The sequence below is a fragment of the Rhipicephalus sanguineus genome, chromosome 5, assembly GCF_013339695.2.
Source record: "Rhipicephalus sanguineus isolate Rsan-2018 chromosome 5, BIME_Rsan_1.4, whole genome shotgun sequence".
In the NCBI taxonomy this organism is placed as follows: domain Eukaryota; kingdom Metazoa; phylum Arthropoda; class Arachnida; order Ixodida; family Ixodidae; genus Rhipicephalus; species Rhipicephalus sanguineus.
The window spans coordinates 195,042,423-195,053,557 of NC_051180.1; the positions used below are offsets into that span (position 1 = coordinate 195,042,423).

General features: G+C 45.9%; 1 long non-coding RNA gene across 1 annotated transcript; it reads right to left on the reverse strand.

Annotated features, from left to right (window-relative positions):
* Nucleotides 1–2,124: 2,124 nt before the first annotated feature.
* On the reverse strand, nt 2,125–3,567 carry LOC119394553 (uncharacterized). Its single transcript, XR_005184180.2, has 3 exons — nt 3,126–3,567; nt 2,694–3,025; nt 2,125–2,291 (listed from the first exon to the last, which is right to left on the reverse strand). It is a non-coding gene; the product is annotated as an uncharacterized LOC119394553 (long non-coding RNA).
* Between the last annotated feature and the right edge of the window lie 7,568 nt (nt 3,568–11,135).

Sequence of the window (11,135 nt, forward strand, 5' to 3'; positions counted from 1 at the left end):
TTATAAAAAAATGGTGTTATAGTTGCAAGAATGACATTGCGAGAGCTTCGCGACGTGCCTATGACATTCATGTTAGACCCTCTATGTACAGAAATGTTCGTGATGTTTACGTATGTTGTCATTTTTTATGTAATTCCACTACCATGTATCATACCTTCTTGAGTACCTTTTGTTTAATGTTTTATTCTTTTGTCCTACGCACTGTCCCTTGCCGTCCTTTGGAAGGGGCTGTCATCCCATCACGCTACTCGTGGCAGTAGCATTTTGGGACTGCTCTTTCCTTGGATTGATAAATAACACATTCATTTAAGTGCACAGCCAAATTTATGAAATGTACCATTTTATACAGATGTATGAATGAAGATAAAAGTCTAATGATTGAGCCTTGGGCATGCCAGTAGTGGAAGCACATGAGTGAGCAAGCTTTCGATTAACTTGCATAGAGAAAAAAAATGTTAAAGCAGGTACTTCTACTCTACACCCGCATGTGTGCATGGTCGACAGGTGGTGGACAGGTCGACAAGTATGTGCAGGAGAGTTGTCTTTCCTGCCATTGTGCACCCTTTCAGTTAATAGTCAGCACGCTTGTATTAATCACATGTGTGCGTTTGCACACCCACCCTCTTTCATCACTATTACATTATCTGTATCACACACCAAATTCATTGAAATGGCACAACAGACCTGCTGAGATTAGTCAATGCTGAACACACTGCCACAATTTTGTCCAATTGAGTTACAGTGTCTCCACTTTTAGTCCTGACAAGCTCAATGGGAATAATTGAGGACAAAATTGCATACTTGCGACGCAACAACCCAATCACCCTCTCTACGTGTAATGGCTATTTTTCGCGTCTTCTCGACCTTCCAGGCCGTGAGCTGTCGCTTTCCTTTCGTGAATGCTGGCATTTCAAGCTGCGCACAATGAACCCCTACGGCATCAGCAATAGTGAAACCTCTGTCGGCTAGCACAGTGTCTCCTGGTAGTAGGTTGTTGAGGATACCACAGCGCTCAGTCAAGAGCTTGTCGCTTGTACGCCCACACCATCCTTTGGAGATGTAAGTGACGGCACCCTGAGGTGCAATTCCAATTAAATACTTAACAGTATTATGATGCTTGTATCTTGACCAAGTCTGACAGCGTGGGAGAACTGAAGAGGGCCGTTCTGTAAACACTTCAAAGTAGGGGTGTGCGAATATTCGAAAGTTTCGAATATTCGTCGAATATTACATTCGAAATGATCGTATTCGATTCGAGAATCGTGTATTCGAAGAGTTTCGAATATTCGAAAAATTCGAATATGCGATTCCGATTCGATTATCATGCACACAATAACTCGTCTTCCACATTTCTGCTGCGTTCGTATCGCTAAAAACGTTGCCGAGAGGAGCGATAAATATTGTAAGTACACGGAGGCCCGATATCTGCCTGCGACGAGCGCCCCAATACGCATGATTTATTGCTGGTGCATCTCCGACGTGCAGCGCTGTTGGCGATCATGTAACCGTACATTTTCAATATTATGCGGCCGTAACGTGCCGCACTACCACTTGTTCACTATGCGGGACCACTTCTGAAGAAAGACAGCGACCCATGTGATTGGTTCAAGTTCAAGTTCAAGTTTATTGATTATTATTGCATGTACAAAGATCGGGTTACATGATACATACAGAATACGGACTGTAGGCACCTTCAGATACCCCAGTCTGGCAAAGCTTTGCCCCATGTAACTCCCTATACCAGCCACTTCTGTTCCAAGCGAGCGTGCCTTTTCAGTAGCAGGGGGGGGGGGGTTGTCTCTGTTACAAGGGAGCGCCTGCTGCCTGATCATGTGGAGCAACTCATATTTCTTCATGATAACATATAGTCATTACTTTCATTGTGCCGTGATATTTTGCATGTGTTGTGAGTGCATAGTGCTAGCCTGGCCATTGTGTTCTGGAGATAGCAGTGTATGTTGTGTTGCCAGTCAGGCAGTTAATGTTTTTTTTTTCAAATTGCTACGTCTTAAATAAAACATTGTTACTGTGGAGGCATTTTTCCTTTGATATTCGATATTCGAAGGTGGATATTCGTATTCGATTCGTATTCGAAAAATTTGATATTCGCACACCCCTACTTCAAAGCAATCAATTATTACAGCCACCCTTGTCCCAAATGCTTTACGAAAACACACAGGCATGGTTAGTTGCAGCTCCTCACGTTCTGTTCACTCCACAAGCCTGTGCAGGCGAACATGCATGGCATCAAGCCAGCGTTCTAAGATCCTTGTCACTGTGGCTTCACTGACCTGGAGAACAAAAATTATGTATCAGTGATTACTACAGGAGGTACAGCAGTACAATCTAAAACTCTATACATCTTTTCAAATGTTGTTTAGCACAATTTACATTTCATTAGTACAGCTATGCTTCATGATGAGTCTTTTTCCAGAAAATGACACCTAGTGTGCTAAAATGACAGCAGCATTTAGTTTTGTACATTACTGTATTTAGTATCCTGTACTATTTAATGGTCACAAGCAAATGCACAGCACTTGCTGAATGCAAACGTTGGCCTACTTAACTGCACTCATTGCTTTGATTTGGCAACGCGCTTTATGCTAAGAAGTTGGTTTGTTCAGGCACATTCTATGCTGAGCGTAACAAGAAACTTTATTGCTTTCATGCATAAGCATTATTGATTTACTTACACAAAACCTATAGGCCAGGTCCTGTAGAGGTACTCCAAGTCTTAACCTTATTAGAGTCACAAGGAATTCGTGAAACTTGGTCAGGACATTTCTTCCTCAATGTGACACGCTACCTTCCAGAATGTTGAACATTGCTAACAACATGGCATAACTTGGGAGCCCTGTGTAAAAGTTCACACGTTTCTCATCTTTTTGTAGTGATGACTGTGTCAATTTGAGGCTGTCGAATCGTTCCTTTAGCCTTGATAATTCAAGCCGCAGCTCCTTGTCAGCTTCCACAGAATCAATGTACTCCTTTTTGACCTCTGTCTGAACCTCTCTGTCTTGAACGCCTCGGTACAAATGGACAAAAAGAAACATTGTACAATCAGAAGGTTGTACCAAATCACATTTGTTAACAATTCCAAACATACTGGGTTAAACAATGCTTACATGGAATAGTGTTCATTGATGCATCGGCACTTGGCGGATGCGACCCCTTTGACGTGACCTTCGTGGTAGGCGTGTCAGGCACCGCAGCTTCTATGGTTGAAGCATCGGAGGTCCGCTCAGGCAAAGATTTAGCACGCTCGCCTACTTCAACTGCACCAGTTGTAGGCACTTCTGCTAGTGCAGTGGCTGCATCTGCAAGCATTAAACAGTACCGCTCATGTATCAGCCAATAAATTTTAGTAGTGTTGAGTGCACACGACACAACTGTAATGTCCTTTCTCTCCGTGCATCCACAGAAATGAACCAAAAGGCTAATCACTAGCCATACATGGGGCTCTTGCTGTGAATGCGCATTTTAGAATTCTGGGTTGCAGCCTAAATAATTTACACAAATTATGCAGAGAAGAGTCCTTCGTACGGAACCCTGTGACTCTGCACGATTTAAAACCACACATTGACATCGATCGGTCAGGTAACATTAGTAAGCCACATCGTGCACCATCAGAACTGATTTGCAATATGTGTCCAGTTATTTCGAGTTGTCAATGAATTCGCCCTCGCGCTGCCAACTGCTAGCTTCCTGGTTAGCTCAATTGGTAGAGCGACCGCCCCGGAAAGGCGTTGGTCCCGAGTTCGATCCCCGGACCAGGACGAATTTTTCGGCAACTCAGAGGCTTTATTTCTGAGAAATCCGTATGGATTTCCTTGTGGCTTCGTGCTACAAATGGGTGGTTGTCTATTTTCCCTTTCTTAACCCTTCCGCCACCTTGCGGGATTCCGCAGAACTGATTTGCAACTAGTACATGTTTTATTAAAATTGCAGTAAATGTGACTGTCTCTTAAGGTTACACCTATCATTTTCAATTCCATTGCTCGCTGCGTCGTCCTTAATTTAAGTTGAACCCTCTTTGTAAGTCTCCAGGTGTCTGCTCCGTAGGTAAGTACCGGTAAGATGCAGCTGTTATATACCCTCCTCTTGAGGGATAGTGGTAGACTACCATTCATGATTTGATAATGCTTGCCGAATGAGCCCTATCCCATCCTTATTCTTCTGGTTATTTCACTCTCATGGTTCGGCTCCACGGTTACTACCTGTGCTAAGTAGACGTACTCCTTTACACCTTCCAGTGTCTCGCCACCTATCGCAAAGCGCTGTTCTCTGCCAAGATTGTTCCACATTACTTTAGTTTTATGCATAATAATTTTCAGAGCTACTCTTCTACTTTCCGTATCCAGTTCAGTAATCATGAGCTGTAATTCGTCTCCCGCGTTACTCATCAATGCAATGTCATCAGCGAATCGCAGGTTACTGAGATACTCTCCATGAACTCTTATCCCTAATTCTTCCCAATCTAGGGCCCTGAAAACCTCTTGTAAACGCGCGGTGAATAGCATTGGAGAAATCGTGTCTCCCTGCCGCACGCCCTTCTTTATTGGGATTCTGTCGCTTTCTTTATGGAGGACTATAGTGGCTGTGGATCCGCTGTAGATTTCTTCCATTGTGTATATATAGGCTTCGTCGATGCCCTGATTCCGCAGTGCCTGCATGACTGCTGAAGTCTCCACCGAATCAAATGCCTTCTCGTAATCTATGAAGGCTATGTATAGGGGTTGGTTGTATTCCTCGAATTTCTCTATCACCTGATTGATAGTACGAATATGGTCTATTGTTGAGGAGCCTGTACGAAATCCTGCCTGGTCCTTTGGTTGATTGAACTCTAATGTCGTATTAATTCTGTTAACAATTACTTTTGTAAATAGCTTGTAGACAACGGACAGTAAGCAGATGGGCCTGTAATTTTTCAGGTCCTTGACGTCCCCTTTCTTATGGATCAAGGTGATGTTGGCATTCTTCCAAGAGTCTGGTATCCTCCCCGTAGAGAGAAAGTTCGTATACAGGGTGGCCAGTTTTTCTAACATAAACTCTCCACCGTCTTTCAACAGGTGTGATGTTACCTGATCCTCACCAGCGGCTTTGCCTCTTTGCATTCCCTTTAGGGCTTTCTTTACTTCTTCTTCTTCTGTCAGTACTGGTGGGATGTCTGATTCTTCTGGGCTGTTACTGCTGCTTACGTTATCATCCTGACTGTCTCGGCTGCTGTAGAGATCTCCGTAGAACTCTTCCGCTGCCTCAACTATTCTATCCATATTGGTTGTGACCTTGCCCTCCTTGTCCCTTAATGCATACATCCGATTTTTGCCTAATCACAGTTTTGTCTTCATAGCTTTGAGGCTTCTTCCGTTCTTTAGAGCATGCTCAATTCTCTCCATATTATACTTTCTTATGTCGGCTACTTAACGGAACAAACGGGGGTTAAGGATATCATAGCTGAAATCAAGAAGAAATGGATATGGGCCGGGCACCTAGCACGTCGGCAGGATAACCGGTGGTCATTAAGGGTAACCGACTGGATTGCAAGAGATGGCAAACGCGTGAGAGGGAGACAGAAAATTATGTGGGTAGATGAGATTAAGAAGTTTGTAGGTATAACGTGGCAGCAGAAAGCACAGGACCGGGCTGATTGGCGGAACATGGGAGAGGCCTTTGCCCTGCAGTGGGCGTAGACAGGCTGATGATGTTGATGAAATGTGACTGAACACTTCTTGCATGCCAAGCATTGCCGATGATCGATAAGCTCGTGCAAGAAATAAGTACCAAACATGTATCAATGCATTTGTTTATGAGCTGTCTGAAGGGGCGATATCAAAAATTTCTGATGTGCAGAAAACAAGGAAAGCATCCAAAGAAGGCAATATAGAATTCAATAAATAAGCTTTCGTACCTTCACCAACATCTGTGTTTGTATCGCTTGTTGAGCAAGCCTTGAAGCCTTGTGGTTCTGAACTGCAAGAGGGCTGTACTTCTTTGAAGCCTGCGGCCAGGTCTGCAGAGGATTCAGCAGGCTCGCCTACCTCAGCTGTGCGAGTATAATCGACACTTCTGCTGGTGCAGTGGCTGAATCTGTGAGCATAAGAATGTAATTTCACATACGTATCAAGCACTCAGTTCGGTAATATTAATCATACATGACACCTGTGCTTATTTAGTCACGCACCATTTCTCACATGCTGGGGAGTTTAGTATTAAGTATTAAGTAATGATGCTAACTGACCGCATAAAGTCATGTTTGAAGTCATCTTTAAGTAAGTCATGCCAACACACGGTCCAGGATAGTTTCACTTCTCAAGTGGCCAGACTGCAATAAGCGGGTTTTCAGGACGCTCTGCTAAAGGCCGTAGCAGAGAAACTGTTGGAAACCTTTGGTAGATGTACTGCACCTCCACGGGCGGACAGTACATTAGGAACATAAAGGCGAGGTTTTGTGGTTTTGCCCTATGGCCACAAACTTTCGCATGGTATCAAGAAGATGGCCAGGAAATTTGGCGTAGATGTTTTTTGTTCAGCGTCATGTAAATTGTCACGGGTGTGTGCCCTTACGAGTGTGCAGAGGAGTGGAAGCTGCGGCACGAATCACAAACGCAAGTTTGTGGGATGCAGATCGGAAATTGTCTGTGAGGTCCCATTAAGCTGCAGCAAGGTCTATGTGGGCCAAACTGGAAGATGTTTAAGTAAACGCCTTTCAGAGCATTTGTGTGCTGTAGCTTCAGCCAGTGGGCAACTTTTGGCAGTTCATTGCAGATCCTGCGCTAACTGCATCCCACCCCTATCGGAAAACCCAGTGGCACTGTCCCAGTGCCATACCTGATTATTGGACCAGTGTGGCGCTGGGTACTGGGACGCTGGGACGCTGCACGAGGCACGCTGGACGCTGGCGCACTGCTCACTGGGCCACCCGTTACGGGCCGAAATCGGACTTTTAAACTGTTTCTAAAAGCTGTGGTCATACCCGATAGTAATTAGGGCTGATACGCGAGCACTGCGACAAAAAAAAGAAAAACCTCAAAAAAAAAAACAAAAAAAACATGAGCGACCGGGAGTCGAACCAACCCCACCTCGACGCAACATACATCCTGAGGCTGACACGCTACCGCTGCACCACACCTGGAAGACGAGAGACGGTCACTTTTTTTTCATGTTATAGCTACCTCCGGTAGCCAGTATTTTCATTTTTCTCGTTTAGAAACGTAGATTTCAGTTTCTTCGTGCTCGCGAGAACCTAAGGGGAGGTAGTTAGTTTGTTTTTTATGTGCTGCCTAGGATCGGAACGTCTATCTGACCCGTTTTGCCGCAAAAAATATTAGCGTAACCGCAGATGTGTTGCGGCAATCGCACTGACTCGCTAAGCAGTCAGTCGTACCTACGTAAACAACAATGTGCTTCTGGCCTGCACACTGAAGGCTTTAGTTTTCGTCACCCGTTTGAACACATTTTCTGTCCTTTTTGTTTACGTTCCGCGTACTATACAGCCCCAGTAGTTCATCCTAGCAGAACCGGCCGTTAGGCTTAGAGGTGTACTCCGTGCGCCACGATCGCTGTTAAGAACGTGGATATTCAATTACGAAGAATCTAATAACCGTTCGAATGTAGTTTCGATCATACTCCACTCAAGCGAGGCCATATTAGCACCAGGGGCGTAGCCAGAAATTTTTTTCGGGGGGGGGTGGGGTTCAACCATACTTTATGTATGTGCGTGCGTGCGTTTGTATGTGTGCGTGTATATATGCGCAAGCAAAATTGAAAAATTTCGGGGGGGGGGTTGAACCCCCCCCCCTTGGCTACGCCCCTGATTAGCACCTTCGACTACATGAATCAGAAGCTAAAAACGCCGAGATTGAGCGTTACATAGACTCACTGTTGCCGGTGACGTGCGGCTTTCAGCGGTACGCGCCCATATGGAAGGACTGGCAGTTAGAGTAGGTTGATGTTATTATCAGACTAATACTAATGTCATATTGTGTTGCGAATGATAAGTTGTTTCGATGTAGTTATATGAACTACATTTACGACACTTGATCACACACTTCAAAGAAAGCGCAAACGCGCGCGCGCTCGACAGATGATTGCTTTAGCGTATACAAACCTCCGTCGCTTAACTAAAAGTAAAGCTAGAAATGTGCAGGACACACAATAGAATATTTTCAAGATATTCCGTAAGTTTTTCTTTCGACTTCTCGCGACCCAATACCAAATCTTATATGAATTTCACCCAGCGCGCCCAGTTTTTTTCAATGTGCTGTGAGTGTTCCCAGTGCGCGAGTAGACACTGTACAGCGTGGCCAGTGCCTCCCAGTGCGCTGTAAGGCACTGGGCCACACTGTACAGTGTTCCCACGCTGTACAGTTTGTCCCAGTGCCTCCCAGCGCGCTGTAGTACACTGGGGCACACTGTACAGCGTTTCCAGTGCCACCCAGTGCGCTGAAAGGCACTGGGAGGCACTGGAAACGCTGTTTTTTCCGATAGGGACGTTTTGAAGAAACGTAAGTGTTGGGGCGTGCCAGAGAAAAAAGAGCACGTGAAGTTTTGGAAGCGCCAGTGATCTCGAGGCTTGATCCTGATAAGTGCATTAGTGAACCCTCCGTTTATCTGCATGAGAAAGAGTTGGCATTTTTAGCGTAGATAAAGGGCGTTTAATACGGTGTGTGATATTGTCGGGAGAGCTTGTGCGCACGTACGTTTTCTGAAGTGGAAGAATTATGCTTCAATAAATTTCAGTTGTTAGTCTGCGCTTGTCCTGTGTACTACTTCTTGTGGTCCGTCAATCGCAGAGTTCCTTACCGTTCTAATGTCATACCAACTAGCTCCCAAACGCACTTTACTTGGGGAACCTACTCAACTTCAACTTTTTTTATTCTTCTAGTTACAGACTGGAAACGTCCTCCGGGGCTAAAAGGTGCCGTGAGCCACACACCACGGAAATTTGACGGTTCCCTAGCACGTGCAGCTTTAATTGCAGATATGGATGCCCATCGCGTACGCCACTGTTTTAAGTCTTAAAGGTGCGACGGAAGCGATTGGCTTTGTAAAACTGCTTGCGTTATCAGCCATACTACGCAGTTAAGAAACGGCGCCTTATCGCGGCTATGAGGTTACGGAAAGGTTGGACTGAAGCACAAGGTTTGTTTATGAAACGCACACAGGCGCCGGAAAGGTAAGGAGGGCAAAAGGTAAGGTTAGTTTGTGAATAAATCTCGCTTGATAACTACGCGTTCTGAGGGAACTCGACCTCGCTTGACAATTCAAGGGGAAGCGCTTTATAAAGCGCTTCCCCTTGAATTGTCATAAGATGCCTCCCTCTTCATTTCATCTTTCCTCTTTCAGTAGTTACTCAAAGCAGCTTTTTTTCCAATCGATTCTATCCAATGAATCCTCTCCACCTCCTTGTTGCGATATCGCTTACACTGCCAGCCGTATATTTGCTGGTGAGTCTCTGTCACGGATCTCCGGTTGTTCAATCAAGACTAGATGGCACCACCGCACCCTGGCCGTCCGCCTACCCTGGTCGTCTCCATGGCCTTTGGCAGCGCTGCTCAATATGTCGCCATCCGCGTCGCGTCGTCTGCTCGGCGTTCCCATAGCGCCTGCGCGCATAGAGTTTCCTACAATACTTACTAGAGGGAACTCTGGCGCTAGTGTCTATGGGAGCTGCAATGCATCGCGCTTCAGCCAGCATGGGAATCATGGGTAGTACACGGATTTGTCTAAACTTCGTTCTTTCGGCTCCGTTTGGCTCCGCGTCGCCTGCATTCGCTTTGTCGCAAAACGAAGTTCAGCAAAAATCAGCAGTTTCACTTCACCACTTTAACTTCTTTAGGCTCGCCGATTCAAATCTGGTCACGAAGTTCGCAACGATCCATTCTTTTATCCGAAAGAAAACAAAAACATAGCAATAAACAAAGCCACAAGTGCATTCGAAGCCCACAAGCACGAAGACTAGGCAAATCCGTGTACTACCCATCATTTTCATGGTGGCTGAACGATCGCAGCGCCAGAGTTCCCTCTAGGTCATTTTAGGAAACTCTATGCCTGCGCGTACGCGAGTAAAGGCGAGCAGACGGCAGCGCCGGAAAAGTAAACATGGCGGCACCTGTGGATGCAGTTTCCTTTCGCCTGGCATTTATCACGTCGTCGTCCTGCGCTGTGTGGCCCGTAAGTTCAAAACCTACGCATTTATTTGCTTTATATTCGCGTCCTGAAGCTTCGAGAGCAATGCACTCGTCGGTATTTTGCAGTGTTTCCAAGATTCATTCTCAAGTTCTCGGAGACAAGGCTTAGCAGGCACTGCTAAATAAACACAGCTGATCGCAATAATAAAGACAAAGCATACCTGACGCTTTCTCTCCAGCGTGAGCTGACACAAAGGGATGGCGGATTTTGCCGTTTATTTATTGCTTTGAGGACAGTGGGCGAGTAGCAAGCGCTAGTTCGGATCGAAGCGGGCTGTCGCGTCTGCATGGGTGCTGCCCCATTGGCTTGTAACCCCGGCTATGGGCACACTGCGCTTGCCTAGCTGGCTCCACCCAACGTTTCTAGAACCACGTCAGTTTCGCAGCTCCCCATAGACGTTTGCTCTCCGAAGTGGACACGACGGCCGACGCTAGAACTTGCGGCGCTGCAGTTCCATCTTGCATCATGCCTCACGTCTGCTACAACACTGATGTGTCCTATCGTCGCTGCAGCTTTCAGTGGCCGTGACAGCCGAGATTCGGACATATAAACTTTTGCAATCACCTATACTGTTTCAAAAAGGGATCATTTCACAAGCTATGCTCCATAACCATCAAAAGATAATCAAACGTGACCTGTAATAACGGTACGATCTCACACGCCTAGCTGTCTCTCGCACGAATATTCCATTGGCGTCAACCTGTGTTTAGCCGCCACGGTGGAACAGTGGTTACTGTGCTTGGCTGCTCACCCGAAGGTTGCGGGATCGATCACGGCTACGGCGGTCGCATTTTTTCCGTGGAGGCGAAAACGACACTGGCTCATGTACTCAGATTTGTCATACTAAGCAAGTCGTAAAACAGAGGACCGTTGTTAAGTTTCTGGCGAATTAATCCTGATATCTTGAGAAAGGCGTACAGCGGGAACTATGGTTGATCAAGGTA